Here is a 12,847-nt window from a genome sequence, read left to right as displayed (position 1 = left end):
CTCTGCACTTTCACTGCCAGGGCCCAGGTTCAATCCCTGGTCGGGTAACTAAGATCCTGCAAGCTGCACGGCATGGCCAAAAAAATAATTTAAAAAAAAAGTTTTTTTAATAAAAACTGGGATATAATTCACATAACATAAAATTCACCACTTTATAGTGTACAATCAGTGATTGTTAGTATATTCACTAAGTTGTGCAACCATCACCACTATCTAATTCCAGAACATTTCCACCACCCTAAAAAGAAACTCCGTATCTATTGGCTTGGGCGAACAGTTCGTTCGGGTTTTTCTGTAACATCTTAACATCTCCGTAAGATGTTACAGAAAAACCCGAACGAACTGTTCGCCCAAAACAATATAAGCAGTCAGTTCACCCCTGCCCTCCATCCCCTAGCAACCACTAATCTACTTACATCTCTATGGATTTGCCCCTTCCATACATTTCATATAAATGGAATCGTATACTATGTGACCTTTTATGAATGGCAGAGGGTGGGAGTGAGCTGACAAGGGAGGCAGTTTCTCAGTGGAGGCCATGCCCATGCCCAGGGAACCACTGCCAAGATGGAGGTGGGGGGGGTACAGGCCCCAGAGCTAGTGTTGAGTATCCAGGCACAGGATTTTATCGATATGTTTTCCCCCTAAAGGGGCTACAGTCTGCTTTTCTCAGAAGCTATGTGTCCTCCAGGAAAGGACCCAGTGCCTGTGGCTTTTGGAAGGAGGCACCTTGGCTCTTTGGCTGGGCAACAGCTGGGTGCCCTGGCTTCCCCCAGCTGCTGGAGAGACAAACAGAGTGTTTACCCAATGGCCCCAGTGTACTCAGAGGACTCAGGCTCTGAGTTACACAGCAAAGAGCTGGCTTTGCAGGGGCTGCGTCCTGGGCGCTGCGACTGGGCGCCGCCAGTGATGTTTAAGTCTCACCGTGAACATGCTTCCTCCACTCTCATCCTCCTCCGGTGGGGTTGGGGGTGGGCTCATTTACGAACAGAGACCCGACAGGTGGCTTTTTTAAACGCTGGTTCTAGCGGAACACTCCCCAAAACGAACACAAAGTTTTTTGTCACCAGGTGCATGTGCAAATCGGTTTCAGACTCTGCCACCCGCTGCAGCAGACAGCAGCGGTCTTTCCAGTAAGAAGACATTTCCTGGCTGGGCACCCGGACAGGCAGGCGGGTGGCGGCAGCGCAAGCAGTGCCAGCCAGCCCGGGAAGCCACGCGCTCCGTCCCTGGCGGCCCGTGCAGCGCCCGCCGGCGCCCTCGGGCCTGCAGCCTCCCCTCGTGGCGCGGCGCGCCGGGCCGGGGATTGGTTCCCCGCGCTGCAGCCGGAGCTCCGGGCCCAAGTCTCCCACGCCGGGCGTGGGCGTGGGCGTGGGCAGCGTGACCCCGGGTCCCGCCCCCGACGCCCGAAGCCTGGAGCCCTGCGACGAAGGGGTCCCGGCTCCACCCACCCGGCCCATCCCGAGAATCGGGGCTCTTGGCCAAAACAGAGCGGACATTCAGAACCCATTTGATCGCTCTGGGGCAGGGCGGGGACTGGGGGAGAGTTGCAGGCAGCTGTCTCTTCCGAGAGCCATTCCCCCGCGCAAGCAACGCTAGCAGTCATCGCTAGGCCCAGCCCCGCGGTTAGTTGGGTGCAGGGACGTGACGGGACCGGGAGGGATGGTCCTTTATTCTATTGTTCCCACTCATCAGAAAGGGCTCCTAGCAAACGTAGCCTGCTAGTCCCAGCCTTCCCCACGAAATGGAGAGCTCTGCTTTGCCGTCGTTATCCAGGATGGGCTTTTTGTCCATGCTAAGACCTTATTTACAGTATTACACTAGGATGTCGACCCAGCAGCCCGGCAAAACGCTGAGGCAGCCATTAAGTGGACTTGTGGAGGAGTGGAGATGTGCTGCCACCCAAGCAGCCACACACTCCCCTGGAAACTGGGGGCATCCGGAAGTCCACACTGTCCTGCCTGGCTCCTTGACATTGCTTTTCAGACATTATCACTTGGACAGATCACTTGGGGTCCTCGTTAAAGTGCAGATTCTGATTTAGAAGAGCTGGGTGGGGCCTGAGGTTCTGCATTCCTAACAAGCTCCCGGGTGATGCAGCTGCTGCCCTGGACCACACCGTGGGGAGCAAGAGGTAGAGCATTGCTCTCAACTGCAGCTGCACATTAAAATCACCTGAGGAGCCCCAAACGCTTGAACTTTGCTAAGAGAGGAATCGTAAGTGTTCTCGCCACACAAAAAAAGGTAACTATGTGAAGCGATGGATTTGTCAAACTCCACTGTGTTATCATTTTGCAATGTATACATATATCAAATCATCGTGATGCACACCTTTAAAAAAACATCATATTGTACAACCAAACTATACACAACTTTAAGGTGTCAATCATACCTCAATAAAGCTAGGGGAAAGAAACAAATTAGGCCAGGCCCCACCCCTAGATATTCTGATTTAAATGGTCTGGGGTGAGGCCAGCCTTTTTTTTTTTTAATTAAGCTTCTCCAGTGATTATAATGGGCAGCCACGATTTTTTGTTTTTGTACTTTTTCATATTTGTTAAATATGTGATCATTATTTTCTATTCTCTCTCTCTCTGGGCAGCCAGGACTGAGAGCCACCTGTGGAAGTAGCTGCAAAGAGGGACTTAGGCTGTAGTCAAGGACATTGATTCCATACTGGGCCCAACTGTAGGGTTCCGTCCATGACCTAGATTAGGAATTCAGATTGTGATCAAAGGACATAATTAGTTCATATGGTTTCATATACCTCATCTTACCTCCCATTCGTTCAATCATCAAATATTTCTTGAGCCATTACATTGTGCTGGGCACTGTGCTAGCTAGTAAGGATTCAGCAGTGAGTGACAGACACGGAGCTGACAGTTTAGTGGTGAATATGGACAGTAATCAAATAACCACTGAAATAAATACAAATGTACGATTGGATGACTGCTAGGAAGAATCTGATTTAAAGTGTACGTGGGAAGAGGGCAGGAAAGTGACAATTAATTACCTGTAATCGGAAGGATGAATTGTCACTCTCTAGGTGAAAGGGGGTGGGCTGGAGGAAAGGAAAAACGTTCCAGGCCAAGAGACTGACAGCAGGGCATTGTGGCCAGAGTGCAGAGTCGAGGTGGCCCTGTGTGCCAGATGAATCTGGAGGGGTAGGGGTGTACCTATGTAGAGCAGAGCTTCCCAGTCCTGGCCGAGAAGTAAAATCCCCAGAGAACTTCAATAAGTATACCCAAGATTGGCTTCCAATCCCAAAGTCCAGATTTAGTGGTCTGGGGTTGGACCTGGGCATCATTAACTTAAAGTCTCCACAGGTGACTGTAATGTTGAGTCAAGGATGAGAATCATTTGATGTAGACCCACATTAAGGCTTTTGAGCTTTATCTTAAGAAGCATAGGAAGGAGAGATTGGGAATGACATATATACACTAATATGTATAAAATAGATAACTAGGGGCTTCCCTGGTGGCGCAGTGGTTGAGAGTCTGCCTGCCGATGCAGGGGACACGGGTTCGTGCCCCGGTCTGGGAAGATCCCACATGCCGCGGAGCGGCTGGGCCCTTGAGCCATGGCCGCTGAGCCTGCGCGTCCGGAGCCTGTGCTCCGCAACGGGAGAGGCCACAACAGTGAGAGGCCCGCGTACCGCAAAAAAAAAAAAAAAAAGATGCAATTTTCCCCATCCATGTTCATGAGCCCTCTGAATTCTAGCCACAGACCTTAAAAGACCAGGGATCCAGGTTAAGGATCCACATAGCCTTCCTGGTGCTCCTCTGTGGAAATTGCCCTTTGCTTGAAGTCCCCTCACTGGAGGTCTCTTTTTCAGGGGCAGGGATGGGGCTGGAGACTGGGTTTTTAGAAACCACCTGCAGTCCTGCCTTCCCTCCTCTGCACTCTTAGAGCCCATGTCTTTTGGTTTTCTCTTGTGGCAGGTAGAAGTCTTTCCACCTCAAGTAGGTTTCCTCTTTCAACTCGTGTCAGCCGAGTGCAGGACTCTGTGCTAAGCCCTGGGCACAGGAAGGGGGACCACAAAGAGAGAGTCATTAGTAATAACTACCACCTACCAAACGTTTTTTTATATGCCAGACACCATGCCGGCACTTCATTCACCCATGCATGCATTCATTCATCCATTCAGTCCAAATTTACTGGGTGCCTACTATGTGCCAGGCACTGTGCCAGGGGTTGTTGGGATGCAGTCAGTAAGACAGCTAAACTCCCTGCTCTCATGAAGCTTACACTCTAGTGGGGAGGACAAATGGTTATACGAAGTACATAAATAAATGATACAGTATGCCCGCCCGTGGGAAGTGCTATGGATGAAAATAAAGCAGAGAAGGCGGAGAGGATACAGTGTCAAATGGGGTGACCATGGACGGTCTGACTGAGGAGGTGGACCTTTGAGACTAGACCTGGAGGGAGTGAGGGGTGAGCCTCTGCAGGTACTTGGAGGAAGAGCGTTCTGGGCAGAGAGAACATCCAGACAAAGCCCCTGAGCCTGGAAAGTGGAGGAGGCCTGTCTGGCTGGAGGAGAGGAGTGAGAGGAAGTAGTGGGCGATGAGGGCAGAGGGGAAGTAGAGGACGGGGGTCAGATCGTGCAGGACCGCGGAGGCCATTGCCGTGACCTTGGCTTTTCCCAGAGCAAGCTGGGAAGCCATTGGAGGGTTTGAGCAGATTCCCACCCTTCCTCCCGCAACAGCACTCCCATTGTCAAATGAGGGAACTCTGGCGCAGAAAACGCAGTGCCTTGGTTAGCGAGTGGCAGAGCAGAAACTGAGAAGCCTCACGCCTCCCAGCCCCCTGACCCAGGCTCACAGAAGGATCAGCATGTTCTTTACTCCCTTCTGCTGCTTCCAGGCTGCTGTTCCTTTGTCATTTCCCAAGGATTGTCCACCGCTCTGTGTGACCCCCCCGCTTGCTGTACCCCCCAACTTCTGCCACTTTACTTAGTGAGCACCTGCTATGTGCCACATACTGTTTTAGATGCGGATAGTAAAATGAGGAGTAAGAGAAGTCAGCTCCTTGCTCGTGTGGAGCTTTTATTCTAGTGGCTGAGGGAGACAGGCAAGGAGGACAATTTTTTAGAAAGAAAATATTCTTCAGTAAAAAGAGCCATGCAGAGAGAAGAGAGTGGCTACTTTTTACAAGCTGGGTGGGGAAGGCCTCTCTGAGGAGGTGACATTTAAATTGAGACCTGGGCGGGGGGGCTTCCCTGGTGGCGCAGTGGTTGAGAATCCGCCTGCCGATGCAGGGGACGCGGGTTTGTGCCCCGGTCTGGGAAGATCCCACATGCCGCGGAGCGGCTGGGCCCGTGAGCCATGGCCGCTGAGCCTGCGCGTCCGGAGCCTGTGCTCCACAACAGGAGAGGCCACAGCAGTGAGAGGGCCACGTACCACAAAAATAATAATAATAATAATAATAATAAAGTAAAAATAAACTGAGACCTGGGGGGAGAACATTCCCGGCAGAGGGTGGTTGTGAGAAGAGGCAAAGGTGGGAAGGAGCTTGGCATGTTAGGGGAGGATGTAGGCAGAGGGCAGGGGACCAGGGTAGCAGCATAGGGGCCAGTTCGGGCAGGGCCTTGTAGGTCAGAGCACCTGGCAATCCGCTGGAGTGTTTGAAGCGGGGAAGGAAATGATGTGATTGGTGTTTTAAGATCATGCTGACTTCCGTCCGGACAATGGATTGATGGGGGGGAGGGGGGAGGGAGAAAAGTGAAAAGTTTGAGATAAAGTCAACCAGACACATAGATTAAATGTAGGGGATCAGGGAAAGAGAGCATTCAAAGATTCCCCTCTCAGGACTTCCCTGGTGGCGCAGTGGTTAGGAATCCGCCTGCCAATGCAGGGGACATGGGTTCGAGCCCTGGTTCAGGAAGATCCCACATGCCGTGGAGCAACTAAACCCGTGTGCCACAACTACTGAGCCCGCGCTCTAGAGCCCGTGAGCCACAACAACTGAGCCCGCATGCCACAACTACTGAAGCTCACGCGCCTAGAGCCCGTGCTCTGCAACAAGCGAAGCCACTGCAATGAGAAGCCCGCGCACCGCAACAAAGGGTAGCCCCCACTCGCCGCAACTAGAGAAAGCCTGCACGCAGGAACGAAGACCCAACACAGCCAAAAATAAATAAATAAAATAAATACATTTATTAAAAAAAGGAAAAAAGATGGCCTGTCAACTTTCAAGCCCTGGCTTGAGCGACTGCATGGGAGGTGATGCTATATGCAGAACTGAGGAAGGCTTTGGGTGAGCGACTTTGGAGGAAGGGTCAAGAGTTCTGTTCTGAACACAGTCTCAGAGAGTAATGTCACACGGCCAGTAGGATTCATGAGTCTGCAGTTCTAAAGAGCAGTCTAAGCTGGAGAGATGGAGTGAGACATACAGAAATATTGTCCCTGTGTATACCCACCTGCACCAAGCACAGTGCCTGGCACATGGCAGACGGTCTATAAAATGTTGGCTGGTTGAATAGATGAATGAATAAAATGTGTCTTAGAGCTGCAGAGTCAGACAGACTTCGGTTCAAATTTAAATCCTGGTTCTGCTATATCCTAACTTGACCTTGAACAAGTTATTAAACGTTCTGGAGCCTGGGTTTCCACACCTTGTAGAATGGAGACAGCAGCTAATACCTATTCCACAGGGTCGTTGTGAGCATTATAAAAATAAGTCATGTAAAGTGCTTAGCACAATCCTTAGTGCATAGTGAGCGCTCAGTACGTTGGTGGCTATTGTAATGTTCAGAGCATAAGGAAGTCCCCAAGAGGGCCAGCCTTCAAAGGACACCTCAGAGGGCAGCCCCAGAGGGTGGGACCATGTAGCCGGCCTGTCACGTGACAGGCAACAAGGCCCAGCGGTCAGTTTCGCCCTCTTGAGCTAAACTGTCTGAGTTCATAATCCCGGCTGAGCCACTTACTAGCTTACTTAACCTCTGTGTGCCTCAGGGTGTTTTAAAATTATTATTATTTAATCTCTAAAATAGAGATAATACTAGACCTACCTCATAGGACTGTTGTGAAGGATTAAATGAGATGATCCATGCGAAAGGCTGAGAACAGTATCTGACTCATACTAAGGGCTCAGCAAGTGTTGGAGCTATTATCAGGGGGCTGTAGGAGGGAGGGGGCTACAAATAGGCTCCAGCTGTGTCCTTGACCTCCCTCCAGAGGACACAGCGTTCAGCCCTGCCCCCGGCCAGCAGCAGAGCCTGTTTCAGACAGCTTTGCTCTCCCAACACTCTTCTTCCCACCCCTCCCCAGCTGCGACCTTCCAGTTTGTGCAACTCTCTTAATAACCTGTGAGCCTTTGGCAGTGCTGGTGTGGAAAAGACCAGCTCCTCCACCAGAGGGCTGCAGAAATGCGGTCCCCCTCTTCACTCTGGGGGAGGTGTTAGCCACAGGCTACAGGCAAAGGGAGTCCAGGTCCCCAAGCTGCCTGGAGTCATCGAGGAGCAGAGAGAAATAACCAAATGAGACAGTCCCAGAGGGCCCCCGGGCTTGTCTTCCATTCCAATGCTCCCTTTGTTGCTAAGAAGCAAACCTTCCCCATCCCCACTGGCACCAGCCTGCCCATTGTTTTCCTAAGATACCATCCCAAGCCAAGAGTGAGGGCTACCTCTGCCTTACAGAAATGGCAGCCTGGAGAGGCCATTGCAGTGGGAGACTCATAGAACCCCAATTCCCCACAGCTCAAGACCCTAGAACAGGGCCCAGGGGCAGGTGTTCTTGGGCAGACCCCAAAAGGGCCTAAAGGAAGTCACTGGAAACATTTGGCTGGGCTCTTCCCCTGCACTGAGCTACCTGTGGTGATTACTGCTCGAGGTCCTGACATCCGAGCAGTGGGCACAAGGCTAGAGCCTAATCTCAGCTCCATTTGAGCAAAGTGATGAGCCTCGGAGGCGAGATTTCATAAATAGATGCTCCTTCAGACAGATGGAGATGGATAGGTCTGAGGTGGAAAGGGCTGGGGGGTCCTTTCCCCAAATGGGAGGGGACTCCTGGGCACCCTTGCAGCTTTTGGCTCTGAATCTGGCCAGTAGACTGCCTGCCTCTGACTTACCTATCCTCCCCCTCCCTCGTCCTCCCGTCGGGTATCTGCTTGGGGGTTTCTCATCACCTCAGTGCCCACCTTCCACTGGGCTGAGAAAGAGGAAGGAGGATTTCCCAGGTCTGTCTTCATCCACACGTTCTTGTCTCTAGAACACTCTCTCAGCATGTCTTCTGCTCAGTGATTCCCCATTGCTAAAGGATCAACTTCCAACTTCCCTGAGGCTTATCGCCACAAAGCAAATTTTAGAACTAAAACGCTTTTCTAAATCACTTTATTCTAACCTCCTGTTTTTACAAATAATGAAATTGAGGCCCAGAGAGAAGCTTCCTGGCCAAGGCCACACGGCAAGTTACTAGCAAGGCTAGACCCAGGAAGCCATGTCTCCTGACTCCCAAATTAGCGCTCTTTGCACAACACTACTCTGCTTTCACCAACCTCATTTGTCTGTTGCTGTGTACAAATCACCCCAAACCGTGGTGGCTTAAGACAACAGCCATTATTTTACTATGTCTCATAGTTTCTGTGGGTCAGGAATTTGGAAGGGATCAGCTGGGTGGTTCAGGGTCCCTCCTACGGCTGCAGTTAGAAAGTGACTGGAGCTGGAACGGTAGTTGACGGAGCAACTGCGGACAGGCCAGGCATCCCTCTCTTCATGTAGTCTCCGAGACTCTTCATGTGATCTCTCCATGTGAGTTAGTTAGGACTTCCTCACAGTATGGTGGCAGTTGAACAAATCACAGGGTAGCTCAAGTCTTCAAGAGTGAGTGTTCCTGAGGCTTCCCTGGTGGCGCAGTGGTTGAGAATCTGCCTGCTAATGCAGGGGACACCCCTTCGAGCCCTGGTCTGGGAAGATCCCACATGCCACGGAGCAACTAGGCCCGTGAGCCATAGCCGCTGAGCCTGCACGTCTGGAGCCTGTACTCTGCAACAAGAGAGGCCCCGACAGTGAGAGGCCCACGTACCGTGATGAAGAGTGGCCCCCGCTTGCCACAACTAGAGAAAGCCCTCGCACAGAAACGAAGACCCAACACAGCCCAAAATAAATAAATAAATTTATAAATAAATAAATAAATAAATAAATACTCCTGTTCTCTGTTTAAAAAAAAAAAAAAGAGTGAGTGTTCCAGCAAGCAAGGTGGAAGCCATATCTCCTTTTATGACCTAGCGTCCAAAGTCACCTAGCTTCACTTCTACCATGGTCACGAGTCTGCCCAGCTTTGGGGGGAAGGACCTTAGATAGCCCCTACATCTCCATGAGGCCAGTGTCAAAGGTAGAAGCACATGTGGGACAGGAGATATTTTTGCAGCCATCTTTGGAAAATACTGCCTGCCACTACAGTCTTTCTTCCCACTTTTCCCTAACATGAACCTTCCACTTCAGCCAGCAGGTCTCCTCCAAGCCCTTCAGACAAGCTTTCTGCTGTCTTGCTTTTGTAGTTTGGATGCCCCAGCCCCCTGCCCAGGGTGCCCTCCTCTCTTCTCCAGCCCCTTCCTTAAAGTTCCCTAAAGACCCCCAGGAGCCCCACGAGCAGCAGTTTCCCCCATCCAAAGGATACAGACGCTTACATGCTTACCAGGCAGAAGAGTGGCTCCCACACGTGAGCCCTAAGCATCTGGATTCTGTTGGCTGAACTGTCCTCATTCTTCCAGGGTCACAGAGCCTCAGGTTCACATTCCAATGGCATCTGGCCAGAAAGGGCAGGGCAGACAGAGTCGTGAGCATAGTGCAGCGTCTCTTCTGAGATGAGCACAGGAGCTGACCCGGCTCTGAGCACGAGGCTCTGGTGTCAGGCAAGGGGGTGGAAGTAAACTGTGTCAACAAGAGCCTTCGGCTGGGAATCAGGAAACCAGGGTCCTTGCACCAGCTCTCTGGCCAATTTGATGCATGTGTGACCTGACGCAAAGCCTTCACTCTCTCAGCAGGCCTCGGTTTCCCCACTTGAGCAATATGAAACCTAGAGCTTGCCCTTGCTACCTGCGTGATGAGCAGATAAGATGGGAAGACCCTCTGAGAGCAGAAAATGCTCGTGAAATGCTGACAATTCTTATATTTGTTTCTTCTCTCAGCTACCACTTCCTTCCTCACCAGCAGGTAGGCCCCGGGGAATGGGTAAGGTGGTGGGTGAATGGTTATGGAGGCGGTATTGGCGAGCAGCCTTTCCCTAGGCACACATGGTGGGATTCAGGCAGGCGGGGCTTTGCAATATGACCATTCCTCAGTTTCTGAACGGCTCGTCTTGGATAGGAGTGGAGGCTGAGCAAAGGGTTAGACACAGAGCTGCTCCAACACACCTCCCATGGCGCATACACAGTCTGGAAGGAGGTACTCCCTACACCCCCTAGTTAGAAAGTTCTTTGTTAGGCTGCTAATTGAGCTGTGTGGCCTTGGGTGAATTACTTCCCCTCTCTGGGCCTTAGTTTCCTTAGAAGAAAATGAACCTATCACCACTCCTGCTGCTGCAGAAGAGCTTGTTTTTTTGTTGGCTCCATCATATCTTTTGGCCAGGGGTGGCTTGTGGTCTCTCTGGGGCTAGGAAGCATTAACTTGGAACAGCCTTCATCGAAACAATACATGGTTTCCCCCAAATAAAGGGGGCCCCCCTAGGCTCCTTCACTTCATGGGACCTAAGAGCTGGCTTAGGCAGAGTTAGCAGACCAGAGAGGCAATTCTGGTCATGAGATGGCTCAGTCAGAGAACCTCAAACGCTCGGAGCTAAAAGGCACTGCCCAAATCCTCCAGCCCAGCAGTCATCAGCCTCCACAATGAACTGTCCCAGATTCCTTTCACATGGGGGACCCACTGCCACTCCAGGGTTTGGGGCAATTCTCTGTCAGCTGGAACTTTATCGTCTTCCACTCTAGAAAGCATATCACTTCTCTCAACTTATGAGAAGGATTTGCACGTGTGCACAGAGGCTGGTCTTTGCAACATTGTTTGTAATAGGCAAACACCAAAAGCAATCTAAATGCCCACCAGTGGGGGATTGGTTAAATCAGTAATGGGACACCATAGTACAGAATGCTATGCAGAGATTTTTCTTTTAATGCAGTAAGCCTTAAAAATGTGTGGATATAGAAAGTTACCCAAGACATATAGTTAAAGTGAAAACACCCAGCTGTGGGTTTTTTTCATACAATATATATTTTTCATACAATATGTATGATGCAATATATAGGTTAAACACACACATACAAGTATATATTATTATGGTACAGTACATGTGCATGTAATGTGTATTCTGCATGTGTGTTAGGGTTTTCCAGAGAAATAGAACCAATAGCAGATACCTACCTATCTATCTATCTACCTATCTAGATGTAGATATATGTTTTTTGTGAGGAATTGGCTCATACAATCACAGAGGCCGAGAAGCCCCACGACCTGCCATCTGCAAGCTGGAGGCCCAGGAAAGCTAGTGGTGTAATTCCAGTCCGAGCTAGAAGACCTGAGAAACCAGGGAAGCTGATGGCCTAAGTCCCAGTCCCAGGACAGAAGAAAAACAATGTCCCAGCTCAAGCGGGCAGGCAGGAAGAGAACAAATTGTCTCTTCCTCTGCTTTTTGTTCTATTCAGGTCTCCTGCAGATTGGGTGATGCCCATCCACACTGGGGAGTGTGATCTGCTTTACTGAGTCCATCGATTCAAATGCCAATATCATCCTGAGACACCCTCACAGACACGCTCAGAAATCATATTTAATCCGGGCACCCAGTGGCCCAGTCCAGTTGACACGTGAAATTAACCATCATGGTGTGCAACTGCAGAGACAAAAGCTTAGGATACCCAAAACCCTAACAGTGTGTACCTTCCAGAAAGGGTCTGGCATGAAAAGGAAGTCTCAAGGAGATCTTCCAAAATACCTGCAGAGTTTGGATTTTTCCAGTGTGAACTCATTCACCAATTTCGTTTCTAATGAAAAATGCAATTTAACAATAAAGCTTATGAAAAGGGGCAGAGAAACCGATTCATGGTCGCCAGGGGCAGGGGTTGCGTACCACTCTGAGGAAGTGGCACCAGGCAGCTCCTTTCTGGTGGTGGTTATGCAAAACTATACAGGTGATAAAACTGAATCGAGCTATACACAAAAATATGCACACACAAATGAGTGCATGGAAACACTCCTGAAATCTGAATAAGGTCTGCAGTCCAGCTGATATGTTGTACTGATATCATTTCCTTGGACTTGATGTTGTGCTATGGTTATGTAAGATGTTGTCACTGGGGACAGCTGCGTGAAGGATACATGTCCTGTTTTTGCAACTTCTTGTGAGTCTATGATTGTTTGAAAATAACTTTGTTTATTTGAAAATAAACAAGAAAGGGGAGGCATATAAAACATAACCAACAAGGGCTACTGTATAGTACAAGGACTTATACTCAATATTTTGTAATAACCTATAAGGGAAAAGAATCTGAAAAAGAATGCATATATATATATATATATATGCATATATATATATATATATACATGCATATATATATATATATATATAACTTTGCTGTACACCTGAAACTAACACAATACTTCAATTTAAAAAAAAGATAAAGAACAAAGTGGAAAAAAACGAAAGGGGTGGCACAGAGAACCTTTCGGACTTCTTGAGGTGATGGAAACCTTTCCTATGTGGAATGCTGTTGTGGTTGTATGACTGTATATATTTGCTAAAACTCACTGAGTGATACTCTTAAAAGGATGACTCTTAATGTATGTAGATTGTGCCTTAATAAGCCCAACTTTTAGAAAAACCTTATACCAGAGGACAAATGAGTGAGACTGATACTCTTG

The sequence above is a fragment of the Mesoplodon densirostris genome, chromosome X (assembly GCF_025265405.1).
Source record: "Mesoplodon densirostris isolate mMesDen1 chromosome X, mMesDen1 primary haplotype, whole genome shotgun sequence".
In the NCBI taxonomy this organism is placed as follows: domain Eukaryota; kingdom Metazoa; phylum Chordata; class Mammalia; order Artiodactyla; family Ziphiidae; genus Mesoplodon; species Mesoplodon densirostris.
This window is presented reverse-complemented; position numbering follows the sequence as displayed.